The sequence below is a fragment of the Cupressus sempervirens genome, chromosome 9 (assembly GCF_028749045.1).
Source record: "Cupressus sempervirens isolate cs-2001-9-10 chromosome 9, ASM2874904v1, whole genome shotgun sequence".
In the NCBI taxonomy this organism is placed as follows: Eukaryota; Viridiplantae; Streptophyta; class Pinopsida; order Cupressales; family Cupressaceae; genus Cupressus; species Cupressus sempervirens.
In genome coordinates, this window is record NC_143126.1 from 458,695,955 (window position 1) to 458,700,971 (window position 5,017).

Here is a 5,017-nt window from a genome sequence, read left to right on the forward strand (position 1 = left end):
TTAGCAAATGGGTTTGCACTAATAGCAAAGGTGTAGTGATAGCATTGGAAATAATAGAAAAGTGAAATTTCCAAAGGAGGGTTTTGTCAAAACTCTACCAATAGGAGGCAAATAGTTTATGTATCTCCTAATTTGTTGAAGTTCATATAATTCCTCATCTACAGTACTAGTTTTCCCTTAGGATTTTTCTCAGAGAGAATTTGTCTAAAATATTGTGTTCATTTTATTGCATATTTCTATCTGTATTTTATTCATGAAGTTGCAATTGTCTTATTCTTCAATATTTGTTGTGAATTAATTATGGACAATCAAATAATCTATATAAGATAAGAGAGTAATAATCAATTACTGTGATAAAAAAAATTACATAAAGATATGAGAATGGACTAATTAGTTTATTCACCTTCAAAAACCCTAGTTTGTAGCCAAATTTCATGTCCATATGGTGTACAATGATATTGGGAGTTTGAATGATAATTAGTTGACCATACTTGCAATTAGAGAGTAGCTTGAAGAAGTCTTACAAGTTTAAGATATGTTTCCAAAGAACAAGCTTCTATATAATGTATTGTTTTATATTGTAATTTAATTTAATGTTGTAACATTAAAAAGGGGTGTTGTAATTAGTTGTCTATAAGACTAGTTTGTTGGCAGACATCTTGATTAGCTATCAAATGTATTTTCTATTATGTAAGAAAATAATTGATTTTTTTGCACCTTTAAAATTATAATTTACTAATGAATAAAATAAGTTTTTTATTCTGATATGTTCTCTAATTTTAATTTCACTAAAAAATAGATGTGGTGACCTTACAACCTCGAGTTTGTCGATAATTCCACCATCTACATTGGTCTACTTGCTAATTTCCGACATCTAGTTTTAATTGCAATAAGGGAAGGTTGATACAAAAGTAGGTGTTGTTTCTAGATCTATGACCTTGAACAAGCCCATTATCCCGCCAAACTTGTAACCCCTAACTATTGTCTAAAATACATCATGAAATGACCTTACAACCTCGAGTTTGTTGATAATTCCACCATCTACATTGGTCTACTTGTTAATTTCTGACATCTAGTTTTAATTGCAATAAGGGAAGGTTGATACAAAAGTAGATGCTGTTTCTAGATCTATGACCTTGAACTAGCCTATTATCCCGCCAAACTTGTAACCCCTAACTGTTGTTTAAAATACATCATGAAATGACTGACCAACCACTTAAAAATGAGTTGTTAATAAGTTGAAAAATAAAACTTCCTCTTTCAGGCAATGGCTATGCAGCCACGAAAAGTTTACCGTAACAAGGGGAAATACTTATTTTATTTTTGAAAAGGTATAAAAGATTATATGAGAAAAATGGTTTTCATGGCTAGATAGCCACTACTCCTCCTTCCTAGCCAAGTTGGAAACTGTGCAGTTTGCATCACCAATAATCTCCACAAGAACATTGCCCACTTTTAAAATGATGAAACCTATTTGCATCTCTCACAACAATTTGTCTTGCAGCAATCTTACAAATAAACTTCGTAGCCTTGTGACAGTCACCGCATATTCGAAGGTTCTTGACAACTGTAATAGTTGTTCCGGGGGCCATTTTTAACAATCCAAATGCAATTGCTAACTTCTCACTATGGTGACAGATGAATAATTCTTTCTCTTCCTCCTCCACATCATTTAATACAGGTTTCTTGTCTGGACTATAACCTAGTTTCTTCATCTCCAAAGACAATTTCTCCAGCATTGCATAAATCTCATGTGTTTGCGGATGTGATCGGTCTCCTACACAAAAAACATGTACTATTTTGTTGACTTCAATCCAACTACATCCAGGTTTCTTTATGGTTTCTTTATCTTTCATCAGGTTTCTTACCTTCTGAACGTCAGCCCACCTCCCCATTTCTGCATAAATGTTTGACAAAAGAACATAAGGTGCAGCAGTTTTAGGATCCAACTCAAAAAGAAGTGTTGCCACAAATTCTCCTATTCCTATCTTCTTATGTGATCTGCAAGAACCAACTAAACACATCCACACAACCACTTCGGGTTGTATTGGCATTTTAATGATAAAATTTAAGGCTTCCTCAAGATAGCCGGCACGGCCAAGAAGATCAACGATGCATGCATAATGATCCATTGTAGGTGTAATGGAATAAGAGTTGCTCATTCCATTGAAGTATTTACAACCCTCATCCACTAAACCTGCATGGCTGCATGCATATAAAACACAAACAAAGTCTATGTGGCCAGGATTGGTTTTAGAATGCTCTATTAGTTCAAAAAGTTTGATCGCCTCCTTGCAATATCCATGCATTGCATATCCTGCAATCATTACAGTCCATGACACTGAGTTTCGATTGTACATTTTGTCAAACAATTTGCGCGCCTCTATTATGCTTCCACATTTTGCATACATGTCTATTAGGGCAGTCACAAGTACAACATCTGATAAACATCTGCTTTTGATTATTCTTTGATGGATTTCCATACCCTGTCCCAAAGCACCAAGCTTGCCACAAACTGGGAGGATGTTAGCTAAAGTTAATGAATCTGGCTGTGAATCTGATAATTGCATTTGTTTAAAAAACTCCAATGCATTTTCAGCAAGACCATTTTGCGCATAACCCACAATCATTGTATTCCATGAAACCAGATTTCCTTGAGGTGTTTCCTCAAACAAATCCCGTGCCTTTTGTATGCTTCCACATTTTGCATACATGTCGATCAGGGTCGTTGTCACCACTATATTTGACAAAAAACCGTTTTCAATTACTTTTTGGTGGATTTCCATGCCCTGTTCTAAAGCTCCCATTTTGGCACATGCGGGGAGAATGCTGGCAAACGTGGTTGAGTTTGCCTTTATACCTCCCAACTGCATTTGTTTAAAAACCTCCAAAGATTTTTCAACTAAATTATTTTGTGTATATCCAGTAATAACTGTAGTCCATGAAACCACATCTTGCTGACGCATTGTTTGAAACAATTTGTGTGATTTCTGTATTCTTCCACATTTTGCATACATGTCCATCAGAGCAGTCACAACAATTTCATGTGACAAAAATCCGCATTCAACTGTTCTTCGATGGATTTCCATACCTTCCTCCAAAGCTCCAATTTTGGCGCAAGCTTGAAGTATGCTGGTCAAGGTTGCTGAATTCAGTTTTACACCTTCCAACTGCATTTGCTTAAAAACCTCCAAGGCTTTTTCAGCAAGACCATTTTGTGCATTTCCACTAATGATTGCATTCCATGAGACTCCACTTCGTTGAGGCATTTGATCAAACAGTTCCTCTGCCTTCTGTAAGCTTCCACACTTCCCATACATGGCTATCAAGCTATTGACTACTTTGACATCCGACAAAAACCCACTTTCTGCTATTCTTCGATGGATTTCTATACCGTATTCCAAAAATCCAAGCTTGGCACAAGCTGGAACGACAATAGAAAACGTTGTTGAGTTTGGCTTTGTAACTATCACTTGCATTTGCTCAAAAACCTCCAGCGATTTTTCAGCAAACCCATTTTGTGCATATCCATTAATGATTGCATTCCATGAGACAATATCTCGTTGAGGCATTTTGTCAAATAGTTCGCGTGCATTGCATATGCTTTTGCATTTTGCATACATGTCGATCAAGGCATTCCCAAGTACAACATCTGACAAAAATCTGCGCTCCATTATCCTTTGATGGATCTCCATGCCCTGCTCTAAAGCTCCCATCTTAGCACACGCTGGGAGAATGTTAGCAAAGGTGAATTTATCAGGCTGGACAGCTGACAGTTGCATTTGACCAAAAACTGTCAATGCCTCTTGTGGAAACCCATGTCTCTGGTAAGCTGCAATCATCATATTCCATGAGAAGATGTCTCGTTCAGTCATGGTTTCGAAAATTTCACGAGCACCCACTAAACTTCCACACTTATCATACATATTGATTAGGGTATTTTGTAAAAAAATGCAGGTGTCGGATGAAAGTTCCCTGACATTGATGTGAAAGTGAATTCGCTTACCCACTGAAATGGCATTCTTAGCCATTGAATTCTGCAATATTTGAAGGTAAGTATAAGAATCTACAGGACAATTATGTACAGTGTGTAAAATGTGTGGAACATTCTTCGAGTAACCCTGCTTGAAGGGGACTCTGAGATGAGTGTTGTGGACATTTATTTCTTGAATCTGAATCATCCCGGACAGAAATAGCCTAGATGGTAATGATATTCTCCGGACTGCCATTCTGTGATATCAATAATATTTCTGCACAATTGAAATAAATTCAGATTATGTATTGTCAAAAAGTTCATTGTGAATGCAGTTTGCAGCCACTACACTCCCCTGGCACACCACTGGATCAGTTAACAACTTGGAAACCTTGCATGTGAGGTTAATGGAATCTTTGCATAGATGCAGAGAGTGCGTAGAGTGCAAATTATGGAACATTGAATGAAATTGTAGAGATGAAAAGTGTACTTCATCGCTTTTTATACTGGTTTCCCTCATGATTTACTCTTATTGAACAAAGAGGATTTATGCCTGTCTTTCGGCCATTTCGAATGCCAATAGTTCCTGGAGTTCTGCGCTGCATTCCTAAATTTTATATCAATCTAAGAAGAAAACAACTATATTCATAAATTTGTATTCCTGGAAATGATCTTGGCTCATAGTCTCACTGTCATTTCCCTCGCGACCAATTCAAAGAGTGTGCTTTCCTCTCCCCCTTCTGTCCTTCGAATCTTTCTTACTCCAAGACTATGCAACGAGAAAGATATATATGTACTAGCACTCGCACCCTTAATGGTGCAACGGGTTAGTCCTTATGTAGTATTTGCTTGTTTTGTTATATAATAAGGGGTTAGTCTTTATGTAGTATTTGCTTGTTTCGTTATATAATATGTTTGATTCAGTTGTGTCATTTTGATTTCTTGTCACATTCAGAATACACATGTTTTGTCTGAAGAGTTATCTAATATACACGGTCCTCCTTGCGTATATTTGTATATGGATTGTATTTCATTTTTCAGTAT

The 5,017-nt window shown here is 36.5% G+C and overlaps 1 pseudogene; it reads right to left on the reverse strand.

The window, feature by feature from the left end:
- Positions 1-1,238: 1,238 nt before the first annotated feature.
- Positions 1,239-4,815, reverse strand: LOC149539310 (pentatricopeptide repeat-containing protein At3g03580 pseudogene; annotated as a pseudogene).
- Between the last annotated feature and the right edge of the window lie 202 nt (positions 4,816-5,017).